This window comes from Corapipo altera, unplaced genomic scaffold, assembly GCF_003945725.1.
Source record: "Corapipo altera isolate COAL_440 unplaced genomic scaffold, ASM394572v1 22b, whole genome shotgun sequence".
NCBI lineage: Eukaryota > Metazoa > Chordata > Aves > Passeriformes > Pipridae > Corapipo > Corapipo altera.
This window is the reverse complement of record NW_020884876.1, coordinates 11844808-11868700: the sequence shown is the minus strand read 5'-3', so window position 1 is coordinate 11868700 and position 23893 is coordinate 11844808.

The following is a 23893-nucleotide window of genomic DNA, read 5'->3' as shown; positions in this document are numbered from 1 at the left end:
GTGTTGCACTTTCTGTTCACAATTTTAATACAACACCACCAGCTTTATTTGCTCTACAGATGCAGTTCTCTGTTGGGAGGCAAATGAATTATTCAGTTTTTGAGGCAGGAGTATGAAGTGTCCATGCAATTGAGGACCATGCCGTAAAAAATACAGCCATGGAGGTCAGATGCAGTGTGTCTTTCATGTGGGTGGAAAGTTGTAGGAGAAGTGGGAATATCGTGTAATTTCTTAAGCTTCTAAAAGATCATGCAAAACGAAAGCCCAAACCTTTAGAAACTCATCAATACTACTGGACTTCTTTAGTAATATACTAAATAATATTTGCATACTTATTAATATTTACTTCTTTAGTAATATACCATAGTCCTTTATCTCTTAACTTAATGATAGCAGATGGAGGGGAGGTGTCATCCTGTTTGTGAATTACTAAAGAAGGCTTCTTGAAGCTTTACTTTTCATAAGTTTTGGTAGAAACTTAAAGAATTTTAAGATTCAAGAACTCACTTGGCCTCACAGGGAAACTTTGTTGGGAGGTAGGAGGGGAGTGAAGAGAGGAAGACAATGTGATTTTGACATGACTTTCAGCAAGTACAAGAACACAAATGTTAACAAAATCTGTGAGCTTTTATTTCAATTCAAAGAAAAAAAACAAAAAGGAAGAAAATATTGGAAATCATCATGGAAATTGCCACTAACTTAGTCCTTATAATACTTATCGGGCCTTCAGTTTCAGTCCCTTATCTGCCTGATGTATACCTGGCCTGGAGTCTTTATCTCCCATATCCCATATGAGTTTGCCTGCTACAAAGAAATTCTTGTTCTTCCTGTAAATACTTTCAAACCCATCACAACTTTTTCAGCCTTCCCACTCTGTTGCTTAAAAAGATTAGGTTTCAACTGCAGATTGTTTAGGGCACGTGGGTTGGTGATTTTGGGTATTTTGCCACTGTGGTCTCTGATTCTGTCCATCTCTTTCTCTCTGTGATTTCCTTTACTGTTTCTATTTCTTGTATTAACTCCATCCAAGCAGTTCCTTCTTTCCACTGTTCCCTCAAGCCCTTGGAACGCATTTTCCTGATTGCATGCTGTCACCAGGGGGAGCATCAACAGCACAGGAGACTCTCCCACCACTGGGGCTATTGGGTCTTCATGGAGAAAGGGACTTACATCCGCTGAATATTAAAGACAGAAATTTGGCCATTACATATAGTTCGAAGACAGTTGCATGCTGGGAAAAGCTGACACACATGTAAAAGGTAGTGAGCTCTCTATACTTAAATGGAAAGAAAAACATGCCAACATACATGTCAGAGTTGCCATAAAAAAAGACAACATACGAAAAGTAGGGTTATGCTTGAGGTCTTTCCCCACTTTAAGTTTAATTATTTATTTCAGATATTCACTTTTCTGCATTCCTTGTTCAGTGACTCTCCAGAGAGTGAGTTAGTTCTTCACTGGTGAATTTCAAGGCTAATAAATTATGTTAATATTGACCAAATTGAAAATAAACTGATTTTGAATATGTGGGCATTGAAAGAAAATAACGGGCAATCTGCAGTGTCTGGACACTCTGTATCCTTGGCTGATTCTTTTCTTTAATGAGTCATCATTTTCTGGTAAATGTTGATTACCTCTTCATGTGCATTTGTGAAAATTTCATCTAAGCTAGGCTGTTGCAATTAGTGCAAATATCAGTACACTATCAACATATGCCTAAATAAGAATGATGCACCCTAGATTCTATCTTAAGAATCCAGAGTTAACACACATAACACAATATATGAATACTTCTATAAAATTATCATACAATATTTTAACATATATATGTGTGTATATATATATATATATAAAGAAAAAAAAACAAGTGAAATTCCCTGTAATATTGTAACAAGGAGATATATGTTTGAACAACTAGTGTACACCAAGGCTGGGAGGAAAATATAAGCTGGAGAGAAAGCTGACTGACTATTCTCTAAACACAAGATGCAAATAAGCTTTTAAGACTCTCCAAAAACAGTGGAGTATTGGAATCTCAAGTTTTCTGAAGTGATGCTCCTTGGGTGTATAAGATTGTGGTAGGACTTGTCCTCCTGTTGTCTGAAGCAAGCAATTTGTCTTTCACTTCATGCCTGTATCTACTTATGAGTCACAGAAAAAATTTCCCAGCGGCTGAATTCTCTAGGTACTGTGACGAGGTAGGCATCTTCTGACTGTATTTAACTCAGACCAGTTATACTGCTTTCAGCCATGGCTAAATTTTTCAGAGGAAATATAGTGCTGGCATATATGGTGATGATGCTGATGAACATTTTTCTTATTGCCTAATGGTTAGAGTGCTCTTCTACATTTAGTTTCTCCCTAAGCTTGTGGGACTTTCAGTTTACCAACCCTGGAAGAGGGTCTGTCCTGCCTAAGGAAACATGGTGATGCTCTCATCTCAGAGCAGCAGTGAATGTTCAGGACCAAGACCAGGGACAGAACAGAAGAGAGCTGGCATTAGGGCTTATAGTTGCTTCTCGGAAGAAATGGGAAGGTCCGTCTTTCCTTCCCCCAATTGTTTTTGTTACCCTGCAGCTAGAACTAGATGACCTTTGACACTGGCAATGCAGATGGCGTGACTGTGACTATTTTGGTACCAGAAGCTATTTACTGATGTAGGTAGATCCACCTTTGCCTATGTTTAGATCCTACCCTAAGTGCTTCTTGTAGCACAGCATCAGAACGTGCCACAGCTTTTAATATGGGGTGGTGGGTTGACCTTGGCTGGATGTCAGGTGCCCACCCAACCACTCTATCACTCACCTTCCCAGCTGGACAGGGGAGAGAGTAAGATGGAATTTGATTTGTGGGTCGTGATAAGGCGGTTTATTTAAAACAAAAGCAAAGCGAAAGCTTGTGCGTGCAAAAGCAAAGTGAAAGATAACACGATTTATTCTCTACTTCCCATCAGCAGCGGTGGTCAGTCACTTGGCTTTGTTGAATCTCATCTTAATAGTGCCACATTTCAAAGGTGTGGTAATTTTGAAAGTTAAATGCACTCAATGCTCACACTTCTACTTTTAGCATGTGTATTATAGAGTTATGGTTGTACATCATATACTGCCTATAACCTTGCTTACATAGATTATAACTTATGACGTTACAACTGCTAGTTATTTAAAACCAATACCTAAAAACTGTGCTCATTAGGCTCCAAACTCATGTCTCTCCCTGAGAAGCATATTATCACAGTTGGCAATATTAATAATTTTACTTAAGCTAAGTAGCACAGCCCTGCCTCAATTTTATGATTTAAAGGTAATTACTGAGAACTCTTGAGTTCTTAACATATAATTTAGAACCAACTAACTGTACACAAGACCTCATTTATTGGAAAATCAGAGGTGTATAAATCCATATTAGCTTTTTTTTTCGACTTTTGTTTCAAGTGTACCTGGTAGATTTATGGCTTGACTGTGCTTCGGAAGTCTGACTCCGTGTGGTGATTTCCAAAAGTCTGCAGACAGGAATACACCCTTACTGTTGCAAAAGATTATGACATCATGGATGTTAAAAAGAGAATGAATGATGTGGTTAGTCATGCATTCAATATATTACTAGAAAGGGGGTTATATGAAAACATGGCCTTTCTGTCAGGTAGAATAAATGAGATGTATAACTTGTTTTGTCCTTCTCTTAAAAGAACAAGGGAAAGGAGATAATCTGTCTTAATAAGGGCGTGCTCAGAGTATCAACCAACAAGAAAGTAATATATTCTTAAACATCCATATGTGATCTCCTTATTAAATTAGGATGTTGACCTAAATTTAAAGTATCAATATATAAATCAGTCAGTCAGTTAAATTAGCCAGTTTTATACTGATAAATGGGAGTTAATAAAGCAATTACTTCTTTCTGAACCATAAGGCTCTGGTTTCCAAATCAGTTGTATGAGTTATGGATTACTGACATAATTTACAAGTTTTCATTTACGTGACTTGTATTCTTGACTTTTAAGGAATTAGTCTTTTATTGTATTAAAGGCACAACAAAACAGCATTTGAGTAACATTAAGGTTGGAGCAAAGCAAGAGAATCTGACTTCTCAATTTATGGTGCCAGTGTTCCTTACTTTAGCTGCTGTCGTTCATAACATACAGAGAGTTAAGGACAGAATCGTTTCCTTAATGTTGAAGGTCATGAGTTTTCAATGTGTGTGTTGTGACCTGTGTTCTATACTTCTAGAGTTGTGCCTTTTCTTTCTATCATTTCTATACATATACACCACTAGCAGGCAGTTCTGCACCAATGTTGGCCATTTACTATGAAAGAAGTGGTATTAAAACTTGTCAGTATATTGCCACATAACCTTCATGTTTTCTACTTTTATGAGGCCCAGCTTTGAATAGGTTGATGTCATTGAAGGATTTTCATTATAATTTTTCACATGCTTTTCTCCTTTTAATGCTTACTGCCTGGTAGTTATTGTATTATTCTACTCAGGAGTAACCTGTCTCTTGGGCCACACAAGTCTTGAAGAGCTGCACAAATTAGCCAAAGTCAGGTAGAGTTTTGCTAAAGACCAGTTAGTTATTTACAAAGTAGTTCTAAAATTCAAGAAAGGCAATGATTTGCAGACTAAACCGTTTACTATCCTCTACTGTGTTACACATTAGGAGCACAGTAACATCAATTGTAATAACTATTATAAAAAAGAGTAATAAAAACAGTTCAGGAAGACTTCATGATGCACGCTGATGGTATCTGTGTAGTTCAGTTCATCTACTGTTTCAAAAAAAACAAGAGCAAAACAAAAATAAATGACAAATCATTAAAATCATATTCAGATTGAAAATGTCATGTTTCTCAGGAAAAACATAATTAAATGGAAAGCAACAAGCTGAGAAATCAAATCTGACTCTATAGTGCCTGAGACATCCCAGAAAAGAGTAAGGAATGAACAAGAATGTAGAAAAAAAAGTCAGGTAGAAATAAGGGAACCAATAGCCCATTGAAGCAGAATTCTCAGGGGAAAAAAAAGAGGATAACACATCAAGATTTATGTGGCCAAGAGCAGGATTACCCTGAGCCCTGGCCCAAATGACTCCCTTTTACAGACTAGCAGAATTAGCAGGAGTCTGGTGAAAGAGTAACTCTGGTCTCCTTATTTTCTTTGTTATTTTTACCTTGCAGGCAATCCAGAAACTGGATTTAGCACTAAGCATGGGATGAACCATTTGAGAGATTGTCTTCCAACTCCCCAGCATATCACCATTCAAACATCAACAGCTAACAGATAGGTAAGGCTCGTAGAATCTGTCTTTACTATTGACATGACCAGTGCTGTTGTGTGATGTGGAGCCAGTGAACTTAGTCACTTGCTATAAAGAAATTATTTTCATTAATAAAAAGAATTTTCCTGACAAGAATTTTATATTTTTTCCCACTGATATGTATTAAAACACATAAATATTTACACAAAAATTGTTATACACCAGTATGTATCCAGGACATCATATACTTTAAAGCTCGCAGAGTCCAAGTTTAAATATTAATGAGCCAAACAATAACTCATGACAGAGGCAGTCAGGTGGTGATCTCCCTGGTATGAGACTAAGTATTGTTTTCAGATGTCAGACTTTATTTCTAAGGAAATATCATAATGGGTTTCCTTAATTTCACCAACATTTAGCCTCAAGCCTTATGTAATAGGATGGTATCTGTTGTGTCAAACAGCTTTGACCAAAGCAATTTGGCCTGCACTACTGGCATTAGTATTATCGTAAGGAATCAATAAGTCTGACAGTTTTGTTGGTGTTACCTTTATCTGAACTATATCCCTGGCTAAAAGAAAACTAAATGGAGTAACTATCAAATAGCATATATCTCTAATAAAATATCAAAGCACCTTAATAAACTTAATTAAAAAGACCAGTGTTTGATAGACCTAACATAAACTGCATAGACTGACTAAACTATTCTGGTGTTGTCTCAGGAGCAGCCAAACAGCTTCCATTTACACACTTTTCTTTTTTGGACCCAGTGTAAATGAAAGTTATTTAAATATTTAAAAGAAGAGGCATTTTGGCAGAACTTCACTTTTCCCTTCAGTCATCTATAATTTTATGGGATTTTAGATAACAGAACTTCCCTTAATATACCTTCCAGGATGCTAAAGAAAAGCTATTTGTTTACGGTATACAGAGTGATGCCAGATCTGGCTAGTCTGGAGTCAAGATTTTTCAAACTTTTGATCTGCAGGCTCTGATTTCCAGAATGTTGAGAATCCATGTTAAAAAGGAATCTGGTGTACAGAGTCTGTGCATCGCATTGCCACAATCATAAAACAGAACCAGATAAAAAAGGCTGACAAATACTGATTAAAAGTGTGGAATAACTACTGCCTGAATGGTGAGCAGAAGGACAGTGGTCTGTATAGAGGAGGTGTTACAAAATCAAGAACTATGTGGAAGAGATGAATATAAGATATTTATTTACTTTTTCTTCACACAAGAACTCAGAATATGAAAACAGGGTCAAGAGAAGGCCTTTTTTCTCTTCCTGTATAACTAAATTATTATCACAGAGTACTATAGTATAGAGTTGTTAACCACAGAGTTCTATGGAAGGTAAAATAAAAAAGCATTTGGAATCAAACTGTACTAAACCAATTCCTGAAAGATGGATCCATCGGTGACTTTTGTAGGAAGCTGCTTAGCTATTGCTAGAAGCTAAGAGATTGTATTATATTGTTCTGTACTTGTTTCTTATATCCCTCTATGACCACTGCTGGGGGCAGGATACTGGGCTATACAGATACAGATTTTTGTTTGTGTGACCTTTTTGACATGCTCAATTGTCCAGGACTTAAGGAAAGGAAAAATTCTTGTCAGTTATGACTGGTTTTTACCCCATCTCCCTAAACTGCCCTCCAGACCAGTTCTCCTTCTTACTCTTCTATGCTTCCTTCCTTTTCCCCATTTCCTTCTTGTCACATACACTCTTTTAGCATTCTTATTAAGAAAGACATGGCAGATGGAAAGAATCTAATAATGTATCCAATATTGGTATTCTGTATGGTCACGTATGGATTCTATAGAGTAATTTTTCCTTCAACATGACCTCAGCATGACTATTGAGTATGACTATATTGCTGCTATGTTCATTTCCTTGACCAGATAAGAACGAGATTTTCATACCTGACTGTTCTGAGCTAGATTAATTGTTTGTATGTACGTTTGTGTTTGTACCTCAAAGAGGACAATGTTTCTAAGTGATCACATAACCATGACAGTAAATGTAAGCAAAAACCAAGATGCTTTTGGTTTTGAAAAACAAAGAAAGTTAGATCAAATTCAGGCTGCATGTACTTAACATTCTCCAAACTGTTGCAGGTGGGTTGAACAGAAGGCTGGTTTTGATAAATAGTTCCAACTCTAAGCCACAATGCAATACTTGTAAATTCTTTTGAGATTAGACTGGTAGTTCAGCCTCTATCATTTGAGATAGACTAGCATGATAATGGTTAGAGATATCTCATCACACATCCCTGCTATTACTCTTTGTCCAGTATGACTCATATTGCTGATATTTAGTTGCTCCTTTTCATGAATTTGATGGAATATTTTTTGATTACAAGAAGGAAAAATTGATTTTCAAATGAGCTTTAGTCTAAGGGAATAAACACTTAATTCCCTTATGTGTGTCAAAGAACACAGTTTGATGGGTTTTATTTCTGTTGGGTGTTTTTAGTTTGTACTTACGCCTCTGAGATTGTATTCTTAGGCCTCATGCACAAAACTAGAAAAAAATGCAGAAAAACTTTCTAGGCTGCAAAGAGGTAATGGAAAATAACCTTATATAGTCATTCTTTGCCTGGGTTACCATGAGACATTTTGTAATGGCAAAACCAGTCTAAACCATTTTGGATTATTTCAGCCACCTGGACTAATGGAAGTCATCGCTGCCCATGGCAGGAGGAGTGGACGTAGATAATCTTTGAGGTCCCTTCCAACCAAGTCATTCTAAGATTCTATGATTTACTTCTCTCTCCCTTGAAGAAGCTTAGGTGCCTCTCTTTTTGGCTTTACCAAATTATTGCCCTCCAGAGAGCTCAGTGGTCAGCGCAGGCAGATGGTCTTCCCTCTGGAGGTAGCACTTTTATGCGCATGGTTATGCAGGTGTCAGGAAGGTCCAGGACTGCAGAGGGATTTTCCTTCTGCAAGTGTATAGTGGCTCCTTAGGTCTCATTCTTGTTACCTTTGCTGAATCTCCACTCTTTAAGGAAGATTTATATTCTTTTGACATCGAAGAGTTAAACAAGAGAAAAAAAGACTTTTATACTGCTCTGTAAAAGTCATGTTTTTCTGGCAAACAGCAGCAAACTTGCTAGGCTTTCTTCATTAGAGCCTTGCCATTTAAGCCATCAGCGTCATTTTGTGAGGACATCAAACATGTGTACACCAGATGCCTGCAATGCAGAGCAGCACTAAGGACCTGACTCAACTTAACAATAATCTGCGGACAGCGGGTGTGAACCTGAGCTGGGCCAACACCTCATCAGACTGCATGGCTAATTGATTTCAAAATTAGAGTTGGTATTTCTGAACAATAATCTTAAAAGGCAGCAATAAAATACATCAGAATCCTTTGAGCTAGTCAAGCTTTCATCCAAATGGCTTATTACAAAGAGCTGGCACACCTGAACTTTGGCATAGACAAATAAATCCCAAAACAGTAAATGGAAACCACATTTGGCACTGGAGGTTTGTCAAGAGAAGTTTGTAGTCATCAGGAAACAAGATTTTGGATTTTTTTCCTTAGTGGCAGGAAATCGTTCACTGGATGTATTTTATTCCAACTGCTGTGATTTATGCAATGAAAGTGTAGGCAGTGTTGAAGAAAATGCTCTTTTTAATTTTTTTTTTAAGCATTTCACAGTCTTCAGGATCCCAGAAGCACTAAAAGCACAGGAAGGGTTACAGTTATCCCAACAGTGATAACTTAATTGCCTCTGTCGGCCTCCCTCTTTGAACTTTGAACTGCTGGTTTGTGGCATCATGGTCCAAAAGGATTTAGATCTGACTTTTGTGTGGCTACAATAAATTATGCCCAAGTATCTGAGCAATGCCTGGAATCTTATCTTCAAGGCAGGATGAGGCATCTCACTTAAGGGATGATATAAATTTGGAATACAAATCTCTTCAGGAATTAGCATTTCAGACCAGGTAGAAAAGATTGCTCTTTCCTTTGCAATAGTTTGAATTATAAGAAAATCAAGAATATATATAAAAAATCATTAATTTCCTTAAGTATTTCCTGAAAAAATGGCTCATCAGAAGTGCTCAAAGATGAGTCTAAACAAATCTGTGAGGTCAGAGACTGATCTATGCAGTACCTGAAATTCATTTTTATTCAACAACTCCATTGCTTGTAAATAATTTTATACATCTGAATTTGACGACTAAAGATATAGCAGTCTAGAGGCAATTGCAGCTTTCATCATTAATTGGTCTAAGTGAAATGTTACTCACTGCTTGATTAGTAGCTTTGTGTTTAAAATTAGTGGTTAAGTTTTACCATTCTGACAGTTTCAGCTTCAGTTTTTGAGATAGTTCTGTTTGTGATTTTGAGTAATTCTGATCTGTACCAGTTATATTCATGTTAGTATGGTATCAAACTTAGCTCAAAATTTGAGTCTTGGTGGTATGCATTACATTCACAAACAGTCCTAAGACAAGTACAACTACAGAATTATACATTACTTTGCAATGGATAAAAGCAGGTTTTTTTATATGCATCTGACAGATGTAGCAAGATCAGCTTTAGATGCTTCAAAACATTGTTTTTTCTTTCAGTTTATGTCTATCAATTGTCAGGCATGGCCTGATTTCTCATCTCACAACATGAGTTTCCAGATGTATCCCTGGATTTTTACAGGGTTATTCATAACAAACAAAATTGGTCTGTGATATGCCAGCTTTCTGATTATCCAGCGCCCAATTCAGTTATACATGTTTAAGACCAGCCTAATGCTATTAGCTGCCAATCTGTAGTGCTGTGAGAGGATAATCAGACCTCGTAGATTCATCTTACCCTTATGAAAAATTTTACTACCAACATTGTTACATCTCTCAGTCTTGACAATATATTATTTTTTGAATATTTTTAAGTAGGCTATGCATGTGAGAGCACCTTTTAGTCATGTATTATATTTCAGCCATGATTAATTTTAGAAATGTTTTTCAGTTGCACAGGTTTAGAGAATGTTGGGCAATTCCCATGTTTACCCATTAATTAGCTGTAAAAGTTACTCTTCTCACTATTTCAGTCTAGTAAATTGTGCTGAAATAATGGAGGTTTTTTATAAAATATTCTAGTTTATATTATGGGCAGCTTATGGTACAATAACTCAGATTATTGAGTCCATACACATATTGATTTAGCATCTAATTACTTAGCCATTAATGGTCATTTAATTGTTTGCATTTAAAATAAAATATAAATTAACATAAATGTGTTGCACGCAAATAAATAACAGGACAGATTCAGATGTCTCTTACTTCTGCTCAAACAGCCTAACTTCAGGAAGGGTTGCATATGTGTAAATGAGGGCAGATTTGCCTCTAAATTTTTTCACTGCTCATAATGACACTTCATTTTGCATGTGCAGCATAAAATCAAGGACTTGTTTTTGTAAAATTGAGTAAGAGATTGACAATTGTAACTTAATTCCAGCACATGGCTCTTCGTTTTTTCCTCCTACTTCTACAAGTATTCATATGTAAAACAAGAGAATACATCAAAGTGACACAAACAGCATAACAAGAATCTGTCTACAAAGTCCTACACCAGCTGGTACTCTTACATGGTTTAGATTAGAGTCCAGAGAGTACTAAGGCTGGACCACCACAGGAGAAACAGCTAGGGGACACTGCAAGTGTTCCCATGCACAGTAATAGACAAACACCTGGGTCAAATTAATCTAGGTTTATCCACTGTGAAAATTCACAGGGTTTAATGGCTTTCCTTACCTGTGAAGGGGTGGTCTTGTTACAGGACTTCTGTACAGAGTTTGATGCAGAGGGCCAGATTGCAGATTTTTGTGTGTTAAAGGTCAAAATCCATAGTAAGAGGCAAACAGGTGGGAGTTAACACACAGCAAACAGAAAAATACTGCTAAGATATGAATTGCTCAGTTTTCATTAATTTTTCTTTTAGAAAAGCAACTGAGATGTTACTAAATCAATTTTCAAGAGGAAACTATACTTACTGGCTATGAAGAAAAATAGTAAATCGGATTCCTATTGTATTCTGCAGGATTATTTTATTCTAAGAAAGATAATAATATAAAGCTTCTTCAACTAGGACACAACAGAACCAATGAAGAGGGGATATGGACTTACCTATTTAAAAAAATAAAAGGTTTGGTTGTACCCAGCTATAGTTTTAAGAATATGCTTCAAATATATCATTAGTCCCATTAGCTGTCACGCATAACAAGAGTTAATCAGCAGATTTCCTAGCTTTAATGCTGCAGTTAAAATAGCTTTGGATTAGAGTTTGTTTGTTTGCTTTATCCATGCATTAGTCTTTGATAACAATGCTACAAACAAGACTGTGCTTGTCTTCTATATGGAGATGGATGAACTGGCTGCCTCTGAATCAAGGCCAGGAATTCAACAAGATAACACGAGGGAAATCAGAAAACAGCTGGAATTTTTACAGACCTTCTTCTACACTGTTAGTGTCTCTTAAGGTTATTGTATTGCCACATGGAGCAGCTCCCTGGCTTGGTGCTTACATTTTTGAAAGACCAGCGGGTACACCAATGTTTTCCGCTGGCTCTGCCAATAATATAAAATGTTTTAATGTGGCTCACCATCACTAACAGCAACCTGTGTTACGGTGTAGTGTTATTGCTTTTTCTTTAGTGATACGGCAACAGTCTTGTTGTAGTAGGAAGACTGTTGCCTTATCATTACAGGTAAAGCAAAATCTTTCCAGTAAGTTTTAATGCCTATTAAATATTATACTTTGATATTTGAATACATATTTCTCTGTCAGTAATGCAGACATAAGATTTACTTTTTTTTCCCAGTTTTAAATAGTCTTATCAACCTATCAATACAAAAAGTAGAACTGAGACAAAGGGACAGAGTTCTAAAAAAAGACTAATCTCCACTGTTAAGTTGGAAATAGGCGGAAATTGCTAAACAAATGTGTTATGCTTTGGAAGAATAAAGATTTGTGGATTGTAAAATATTATAACAAAACTCAACCCTCAACTTGAATATTTAAATCTATAATTGCGCACAGAAACACATATTGTACATAATGATTAATGAATGTATAGCTGTCCAGAAACTGACTCTTAAAAGAGAGCACTAAAGGACCATGATGCTGTTGCTGTAATATAGGAAATTTTTGAGCAAGGGTAAGTTTATGATTGCCAGGCAGGGAAGAAGAGAACACTGAGAAAGTCCTACAAGCTGACAACCACTGCAGACCAATATTAACTACTAGTACAGCAGCAGTAAGCTGAGGTGATGCAGTTACCCTCTGGGAAAAGAATGGAAGAGCTCTTTAAATGTATAGCTAAAAACATCATCATATTGGCGTTTTGGTTGATTTCTAGGCCTTGACCCTTACAAAGTTACAGATAAAAACCCCAAAGAAATAGGATGAAGCAGACATGACAACAGTTGTGGAAAAAATAATTTGTAATACTTAAAATAACATTAAGGGTTATGATATATGGGTATACCACATGAATAAAACATTGCATTGGTCTGGAGTTCTTTGGTTTTTTTTCCCAGATGTTGCTTTGCTAAATCATACAGGCAGTTTCAGAATACATAATACACAAGGTGCAGACTGTTAAAGGCAATGATGATATACAATTAATCCTTCTGGTACTTCTCCAGTATGTTTCTTTGGCTCTACTAGCCTTAGGTTCATGCTGATGGGAGTATAACAGACATTGAGGAAAGTGAAAACTGCATCTCTCCCCATAGGTGACTACCTGTGACAAGCTGTGGCCCAACCCTTCAAAACAATGTCAGCAACCTGCTGACTTAAAGAAAAGCATACACACAGAAAGACAGTGCATTAACAAGAGTGCTAGTGACTTTTAGTTGGATTAGAAGGGCCAAGTTGTTTAGACACGAACAAGTTAATTGTTTATGTTCTACCAAATATTCTAGCTGCAGTAAAATGTCTGTGCTAATTTATGTAAGCTGAAGATGCTGATGGCAGTGATGAAACAGGACAAAGAAAGATATTATGATTTGAAAGTGGAGTAATGTAAACAGAGACAATAATAAGGACACCAAGTTATCTGATGTGCAGTATGAGGACAATAACATCAAGAATAAACAACATGGTGATTAATATGCCCAATTCTAAGCATGTTATTTTCAGAATTGATTTAAATTTTCTTGTTACCACTCTATCTCTGTTGCCGTGGAAATCAATCTAGGCCATTTTTCTCCCTTTATAGCCTTATTTTTCCTTCTTTGTCAAGCATTATCAAACCATGACACAAATTCAATTACGATGTTGTGATGCCAAACCTGTGGTCCTGGCAAAATGTATCATGCAGCATATCTAGGTAAATGAATTAAAAAAGCATCTGAGCAGGTATCTGGAGTGTGTCACAGTTCATTCTTCCATAATAAACTATGTTCTCCTTCTCATTCATTTGTCAATCACAGTAACTAAAGATTATTATATACTGGATGTACGTGACACCAGCAATTTGCAAAGTCTGTTGGCAAGAAAATCAGGTTACAATGACAGAGTGAGAAATTAAGCAGAAGTCTGATGTAATTAGCTACAACAATCAGTGCTCTAATTTCTGATTTATTGTTTCCTGTTTTCCTGCTGCTTTCAGTCCATGCATACTGTATGTGCTTCATATAGGTCAAACAATTGTCTTATCAGTCCTGGCAAACCAAGAGGTCAGAGTTAACAATATTTATTTAAACATGCAGGATGCTTCCCACTGCAATTAGGAAATAACTATTACTAATAGGTCTTTGGTGCTATTTCCTCATTTGTACAACTTTGTAAAGAAACAAAGGCAATAGAGAATTCAGATTTCAGGCTTCTTCATAAATATTTTTTGTGGATAGATTTACCTGACTTAGTAGCATTTTATTTTCTTAACTGACCACACTGAATTTCACCAAATGACAATCTGGCAACAAGATATCAATGTGAAATATTTACATTTACAAATATCTGTTTAATAATGATGAACATGTGACATATTTTTCATTATGTTATGACAAATTTAAAAAAAATAGACAATCCAAGTCTGTGTCCCTCTAGAATCAATGAGAGTTTTGCTGCTGACTGTGATGAGATTATGACTTGGCCCTACAAATTTGTTCTGGCTGTCTTTTTTACATGATATAGAATTCAAGGTCTTTGAATAAGAAATCCCATTTAGTAATCCAGGACTGTGCATAATTCACTCTTACATAGTTCTTGTAATTCCAATTGGAATTCATATGACTGCTTATTTTGGTTTGGAATCTGCACAATAAATTGTGCATCTCACATATTTAATATATTTACAATAGGTATTGAACCCTTCAGGTAACAGGCGGACATATATAAAAAGTGAGGTTAGCAGAGATGCTCAGAGACCGTTTCATCTGGCCTCCAAACTATTTCTAAAAGTAAACTAGAACTAAAACATTCCTGACAGAAGCTGGCCTAGTCTATTTTTTAAAAACTCTAGCAATGGAGATCCCACAACCTCCTTGCTCACTATCCTACATCATTCCTATTCCACTGTCTCTCCAGTACCCTTATAGAGAGATAATAGGGGGAAATTCCAACATAAATACTCTTGCTGCAAATTAACCCAATTACTTATTTTCCTTCCTACAGTAGACATGGGGAGTAGTTTATTCTTTGTAGTAGTCTTTTACATAACTATGTCACATTTCTTCTAAGTCTTTGTTTTCTTCCTCTAAAATAATACCTTTTTAGCTGTTGTTCCTTGAAACTCACATTTACATGATGTCTGATCATTTTATTTGTTCTATCCTGAGCCTTGTCCAATCTTGACAGAGCAATTGCAAAACTGGGTGCTGTACATGCAGTTCTTGTGTTTATACTTCCTATTGTGCTATTTGCTTTATTGAAATGTTAGCACACTTATGATTCATGTGATATGCTATAACATCCAGATCCTTTTCTCTAGGACTGCTATCTAGGCAAGACATTTCTAATAGAGTATTTGTGAATCTGATTGTTCCTACTTAAATATTTTATTTGTCTTGATTGAATTGCTTTCTATTTATTATAGCTTCTTTCTCCCATTTGTCTTGCTTATTTTGAATTCTAACCTTGTCCTCCAAAATGCTTGCACTCTTCCCAGCTTGCTATCATATAAGAATTTAATAAACTTACTGCCTGTTGTACTACCCAGAGCATTAATGAAATGACTACACAGTACCAGACTCCAGACAGATTTCAGTAGAACCCTAGTTGACATAGCCTTTCAACATACTGGTTTTACAGTCTCTTCTGCACCCTTGTTACAGTGTTGTAAGAAAAACATTATTTTCCTGTTTGGATTGGTCTTTTTTTTTTCCCAATGAGGTTAATATTTATGCAAACAGAACTGACTATTTTAGTGAAGGGAAGATACAGTACATAACTTTCAGCTGCTACTTTTCACTGGTTAATCTTTTAAGTGCTTAGAAATAGATGCTCTGTTAGCTTTTTAATCATCTAAAGTCAGGCTTGCTCTTCCATTGTTTCTTAACTCTCCCTTTGCCCAATTTTAGGAATAAGCAGCATGCTTGTACTTTTTTGGTGCTCCAGAACCTTGACTTCTGCAGGTTCTCTAATTTCTGATTTCAATGATTTCTAATGATTCTAAATTTGCTTCGCCACTTAAATACCTTTGTGAAGTTCTACATAACTCACTGCAGACTGAGGTTTAACACTGTTGTTATCAATGCTGATCACACAACTTGTAATCTCAGATCACTACCTTTTGTGAACCATGAATAAAAAAGTATTAAACATTTTGCCTATCTTGGCATTTTCTAGCACAGCTAAGAATACTGTTGGCTTTTCTTCTCTGTTGAGTACCAGGATTCATTGTTTAAAAAATTTATTTTCAAGGGGAGGAGCCACCTGGTCAGAACTGTAGTAGAGTTGTGTGACACTGCTCTACCAAAAGGTGCAGCAGAATGAAGGGAAAAGGAGTGATGAAGGGGAAGAACATAATTGTGAAAACTGTCAGCCATGTGAACTGCTGTATTTTCAGGAAAGGAAGAAAGTTTCTACTAAAGAGGATGTCACACAGAACACTTTGGAAAAAAAATTAAAACATTGAACTGAAACAAGTTAGAAAGTAAAGTTTGAACTTAAATAAGGGGATTCTATGGATGTATAGTATATGGTGAAAAACTTCAGACATCAGGTATTAATCATCTATTTGAAGTAGTTTTTATAAACAATCTTTAATATTTAGTTTAGCTTTTTTTCCCTTTTAATTTGAAGGAATCAAAAAAGGTTTCTTATGTTTATTTACTGGCTTTTTGGACTGCAAGGATCTCTCCTAATGCTATTAGTGGGTTATCCTGTGTTACTCTGTAAAGTCTCCTGTGTGGATTGAGAGCTGCAGTCACAGACCTCCACCTAAAGGGAATTTACTTTCAATTCAGGCTTTCTAAGTATTGTTCTCTGTATTTTTTAAAAACATAATTTCAAAAATCCTAATTTTCTTTCATTTTTATAATTATTCTTCTCTTGGGTAACAAAGTTAGAAATGAAAGTTGCCCTACAGTTTCTTTCTCAAAGTTTTTTCAAACAGATTAACACAGTGATGAACTCAGCTGTAAGCTAACATTGCCCAGATTGAATTTTTTTTTTTTGATGGGTTAATATTCACTGAAGGTTTGGTCCTATGCCTATTACTACCAATGGGAAATCTCCCATTAAGTTAAAAGGGTGTGGAATCAGGTCTTGAAAAAATTGCATTGAAAGATGACATAATTATAAATGTCAGAAAAACTTCCAAGAGTTATGTTTCAACGCCCTAAGAATTCAGGGCTGATCCACATCAGCTTGTGCTTTCTGTCAATGCACTGAAATGTGCAAAATCCTCACCGTTTCCCATCCAACCAAAAGTTAAGAGAAGTGTGGAGTGCTTCTCAGAAAACTTGTGCTCTCAGGATGAATACCTGTCTATGGAGCAGGTGTGTTTGGTAAATTGCAGCACATGTTCAGGAGCTTCCTATTGATACCTTAAATGCTGAGGTCTGGATACCCATCCCCGGGCTGAGATGTGAGCACTGGCAGTGGCCTGGCCTCAGACTGGATCACCATCTGAGTGTGCACCAGGAAACCCACACCAACAAAGAGGGAATTGCTGTGCCTTCCAGTCTGTACAGTGAAGGAGGCAAGGCTCCAAAACATAAGAGACCCACAGTTTAGACGAAGACATCTAACAGTAAAGTGTTTTAGCCTCTCTTTTTGTCTATTCTAATGTGCACTTCTGCTTGCATTTCTGTTGCTTCTGAAGTTTCTACTTGTTTCTGGTTTATGGTTACTACTTAGAATGATTATGATTTTGGAAACTTTATTAGTATTACTTATTTCTCTTGCATATCAATGCAATAAATAGGAAGAGCCTAATTCATCATTATTCACAAGTCAGAGTTTGGGTAGAAAGGGACAGCACAACTAGAACTTAGTTGCCAAATGTGTGTGTGAAGGGTCTTTAGGAAAATATCACTGTGTTTCTTTGCTGGTTATCATTCAAGGATACAGCAAAAAATCTCAGAGCTTCCTGGGATCACAGAATAAATCACTGTAAAAGCTAGTATACAGAAAAAAAGTATATATATATGAAGAATTTTTGTTTCTTGTGACTGGCAGTTCTTTACAAATTGACATCTTAGCCAAATGTTCAGCTAATATCGGTCATTATAGCTTCCCATAAGCCAGTTTACACTACCTTAAAGTAGATGAAGATAGCTGTAGGATATCATAAAGATAAAAGACACAATGCTTAAGAGCTTGTGGCTGATAATCATTGCCCTGATTATTAATACTAAATATTAGTTTCATTTTCTACAATATCAGGAAAATGTAAACCCAGTAGCAATATGGTCTGCAGCCATCCTAGTATTTATGTCCATCAAATTTTTAGTGGACTAGTTTTTGGGATTTTTCTCACCCAAAGAGGTACTTCTTACTTATTTGCTTCAAGATATTAATGTTAATTTTCTTTGTCAGTTAATTTGGGGGCAGAAGATATAACTTGAGCTCAGTCCCCCTTGTTTGATAATTTAATACCAATACTATTTACATTATTCCTTTCACTGGTAAATCAAGAAGCAAGTTGCTGGAATACATCTGTGACCCCAGGCCAGGAACTTTCTGCCGGCTGTCACCTTCTGACAGTTTGGGCTGTTAATTACCTTCAACAGTTGGAGCACAAGCACCTCTGTGTCTGCCAGCTGGCAGCCTCTGCCTCAGACTGGCAGCCTGAGAAGATTTAAAACCTGTAACAAAAGGCTGTTATGTAAACAGTTTTTTGTGTAATACACAATGGTAGCAGTAGATCCAGTTAGGGAACTGAAGATAGTCTCTGCATTCATGAGTAGTTAAGACTGGAAATGATGGAAACTCCTGCTTGCCTTTTTCTATCAGTGAGCAGACAAAAATGAAGTCTACAGTGAAACGGCCTGAGCAAAGGTTTCTCAGACTCTGCATACTGGGATCTAAGTGTTTGAGTTGCTGCGGTACTATTGAACTATACCAATTACTCTAACATGTGAAACTAAAAGACTTTAATTGCCTGGTGGCACACCAGTCAGTAGTCTAGAGAAACTGTAAAAATCATCTCTGAGATTTTCTTCTCGGAAAACAAATGCAGACTTCACAAACACTATCTCAGGTCCTCTTATATAAGGACTCATTCCTTAAAGTGGCACAGATATCCCCTGGAGCTTTAACTGGCGTATATCAGGGAAAGACCTCGCGATTACACTTCCGAGGGAGCGGTGTCACCATGCTGAAACTTGAGCTGCTCAAAAGGTGTGAAGAGCAGGTTCCTTATTCCAAATTCATGAAAGGATCCCTTTAGAGTCATAATGGCTTAAAGCGTGCAGCTAAACCAGCGCTGGAGCCAGGCAATGGGAAATGCCCAGGAAGTGGCTTGCAATTCAGCTTCTGGAAATTATGTATCTTGCCAATCATTTAAGACTGGAAAACAGAACTACCATAAGCAAAAGAGGTACCAAAATCCCTTTGTTAGCTTCAGCTGAGTGCTTAGAGTACTTGCTGAGAGGCAGAACTGGATTGCCATCCATCCCAAGCCTGAGAAGGTCTAAGTCCCCCTCTCATTTGTTTGGAGAGCAGCCTGATAATTTCCAGGTGAGCTTGGGCCACAACAAGAGAACTAGAGTTGGAGTTGGAGTTGGAGTTGGAGAAGCAGTGGAATCAAACAGAGCAAGAAGGAGCCCAGCTACGGACCAGGATGAGACAGTCTTCTCTGGCAGGGAAGTGTTCTGGATCACATCCCTATTCTCTGTAATGCTCAAGTATTTTATGTGCTGGCTGCTTGGTGCAATAAGAACAGTGTTTCTGTAACAAAAATGTTGGAATTTTAGAGACCTGAGGTAATAATAAAGGTATTCCCTACTATTAGGCCTGCATATACAATGTAAGTGTTCAGAAACCTGCTATCTCTCTACCATGCTTAAGTAAAGGACATTGATCATAAGCAAAGTCTTCTTGAAGACTTTAAATGGTATTATCAGAACAGAGGAAATAATTCTTTAACTGTAAGAATCAAGTGGAGCAGTGAAAAAGAGATATGTAAAACGATTATTGCAGTGGAAATATTTTTGGATGATCATTATAGAACATGCTTTTACTCTCTGTCTTACTAGGTTTTTACTCAGAGTCAAAATAATCCAATCATATCTTGGTTTAAATATTCTCTCTTACATGGAAATGAAGTTTCATGTTAGTGGTACATTTTCCATAGATGTCAAAATATGGTCTATTAAATTTGTTCCAAGAAACACTGCAGCTTATGTTCTTTGAGATGACTCCTAGAGAAAAGGAGCAACTCTTGACTTTGGAAAAAAATTACTATAAACCTGTGAGTCTCAGGGATTTGTGCAGTAGAAGCTGAGTTCCCTTATGTAGGTACCATTTTCAGTATTTTCAAGTATTTCACCTATCTTCTCTTTTAGATAGACTTCTGTACAGAGTTTGCTTTTCAATATATTTCAGATCAGGCATGGAAACACTCTGCCTCCTCCATTCCTTGCAGACAAAGGGAAGTTGAAAACAGAGTAAAGCTGTTCAGCAAAAGGGAAGGCTGAACTATCAGCTTAGCAAAAAATTAACAATAGCAGCCCAAGTACCACCTGTCTGGTCTGCTGAGTTCCAACTGCGTTTAAGCCTCCCAGGCCAGAGATGTCCACTTTATTTTTAAAAAAGAAGCATCTTGGACTGGCTTTTATAACACTATAGAGCACAGAATTTCATTCCTATAGTTGCAATATGCGTTTTCCTGACAGTTGTTTCAACACTTCAAGCTTAATGAGGCTTAATATCATAATATGAGTTTAGAGTAAATGGCTCCTGAGGTAGGATGTACCAAATTGTGGCTTTGACTACAGTGTATATTCCAAATATTTACACCAGTACAAACAAGAATAAAGTTTGGTCCAATGACTTCACACAGGTATAATACTAGGAGGACACCTAAAATGTGTGTGTATCCTGAAGTTTGAAATTTAACTTAAAAGAAAGACAAAAATAACATTAAACCAGCGTTTTCCGTTATTTATACATACAAAATATTGCTTATAAATTCTCTTTACATTACTATTGAAGGATGCTTCGTGAATGATGTACAGAAATGAGATCAATTGCCCATGTAAAGAAAGTCTGCCTTAACCACTAGCTGAGCTGAGCTAAAGCAATGTCCATTTCTTTGCATTCTCCTCTTTAAGGTTGTGGCAAACCTTTTAACAGTTCCTGTTCCTTCAGGCAATTCTTCTCTCTGGTGGTTAACTGCTTCGCTGCTGGCCCAGCAGTTATATCTGTCTGGTGTTGCCATATCACATGGATGCTCCCTTGAAGCTGGGGATCTATCACCAGCAGTTAAGAACCTGGTATCTATCATCAGCAGTAAAGCTATCAGGTAACTGACTGGAGCAAAGCCATTTTAAAGTTGTAATACAAAATTTTCTGTGATTTTCACAGATCTGAAGCCCCCTGACAGTATTGCATTTTTTTCCATTTAAATAGACTTCTATTTTATTTAGCAGTTAAAATAGCAAATATAAAAATATTTTAGCATGGCTGTTCTTGCTATATTTAGACATATTATTTAAAAGATTTTCTAGACGGGATATTTTTTAGCACATCAATTGTCTTCTAGCCATGTTTGTTGTAATAGTCATTAAAATACAATTTTTTTTGTTTGAAATTTCTTGTATTCCTCTGTCCTTTCCAAAATACATTTCATTTGATTTCTGCTAGAACGTTTATATTAGAAACCTTTATTGTCACTTAGGCTATTTCATTGGAAGAATTCAAAGTATTTGTTATTTTTTTTTTCTTTTTCCTAAATTATCCAGCTATCATGGTCTATTTCACAGATACAGTGCTGGGTTTTTAAGTTGTTCTGGTATTTGAGCTCTTTCAATTGCTTAAAATTTCCAATTTCCCATTTTCATTCACATAATTTATTTTTGTTTAAGGGTTGTTTTTTTAAGGATGGCACACCCCTCTTCCCCATCCCTTCTTTTTGCCCTGTGTTCCTATCAGCTGGATCTTTGAACAGACATTATATATTTGCTATATTCCTGTTTCACACTGATCGCTTCATGAGGCTAATTTTATGTGTGTGAGTGATCCTACCTAACTCAATTGCTTTACCTTGCTGATGATGTAGAACCATGAGCAATTCCTTGGCACTCACTGTCCAAAGCCCATCATAATCTGCTGAATGACAGCCCTGCAACATGAGTGAGCCTGGTGGTCTGATGGTCCTGTCTGATGAAGAGATAAAATTCTACACTTGGGATTGGAGGAGACATGGCCTATGCGAGAGGGATACCTTATATTCCTTTTTTTTTTTTTTTTATTTATTTCCAGTACAATAGGGCAGAGGGAAGTGAAGGAGAGAGAGGTTCAGGAGGAAGAGGCATTGCTCAAGCTTTCTTTGATCTGCTCCAGGTGAAGCTTTTCTGACCCAGGCAGATAGATCAAAGAAAGAAGTCAGAATACAGAGGGCTTGAGACATTTCATGACTGTAGAAAATACTGCCACAGAAATGCTCCTTTTTTATTTTCAAAATATGCTTACCTTACATATAACCTGTTGTGGCACTTATTACTAAAACCAGATGACCACAACCTATTGATTATTTTATATACTTCTGTCAGGAAGGCTTTAGCTATATAGTGTCCCAGATAAACAATCTGTGACTGGTATATGTAGAGTGCAATAAAATCAGCAGAAACAAATGGTAACAAATTGAACATCTATTTTATTTCCAAATCTTCAGTAATCTGGGGATTAGTAGACATCCTTTGAACATTAGTAAACCCTAAGTATCTTAATAATTCAGTGAGATGCAGCAAACAATCTGCTGCATTACCATCTTAATCTGCAGTATCAGTAATATTTGAAGAGTAGAGTAGTATAACAGCAGTAAACCCTGTTGCAGTATAAGCTGCATGCTGCATGCTTTATAGCCATAATTAGAGCATTTTCTGCCTCAAAAGGACCTCTAGCAAGGGCTGATCCTTGTGATTACCTTCCCACACTGTGAGCAGTCACACTGACCTCTGTCAACTCTTTGTGGACCTTGGGATTTCTCACAGCACTTGCACATTATGTGTAGGACATGCCTTCTGCATCAGGCACAACAACAACCCCTTTGCTGAAAAGTCACAATAGCCTTGCTTATGTGGTTTGCTGGCTATTTTTCCATGCCCAGAGCTGATGGGCAACAGCATCAGGGCTGAGTGTGGGTTTCTTCTCCTCTGAGGCAGAGAGAAGGGTGCCATCTACTGAGGCACTCACATCCCCTCCTGTATCCCACAGGCTTTTCACAGAAACCAATCAGCCGTGTGTCAAGCTGGAAAGTTCCTAAGACCAAAGTAAATCCACGAATTTGATGAAACTCATTAAAAGCAGCATTTCAAGAAGAGCTGCATTTTTTCAAATTACTATATTATTTTATTTGCTGTGTGCTGAGTGAGAGTGAGCAGATTTATGATGAACGGGGATCTGATGCAAAAGATCATTTTGGTGCAAACGTTTTAAAATAACAAAATCCATCGTGAAAATCTGCTATTTACACCATTATAGGATGGGATGAAATGCACAGTTATCTTGTAGTCATTTTGGGTTTTAACCCAGAATTTACTCTGTCTGTTTTTATGGAATCTGGAGCTTCTATCAAGTGGTTGTTAAAATCTACTTCATGCAGACAGTTCTATAGCTAATATCATTTTATGGCAAGCAGGGAACCCCAAGCCCATTATCTGAAAATAGATTACAGAATTATTTCTGCTAATACTTTTATCTGATACTACAATATCAATCACTATGACATTTTATACAACAAGGGTCACAAATAAACAACATATTTTACTCTCGAAAGTTCATCTTTGAAAATTGTCTTCTAGTACTTCGGTTGGTATGCTTGTTTCAAAAGCCAGATCTGTATTTTGCTAAACAGACCCATTTCATTATCTGTTGGTATCTGTCTTCTTTAATGAGAAAAGAGCACTAAAGACACTGGAGAGACAGAGCAAATACCTTCATATGTGACTGTGAGTAAATCACCGTCTGTGTGTAAGCCCAACACATGCTTTCTGTTCATAATCCACAGGGGAGTG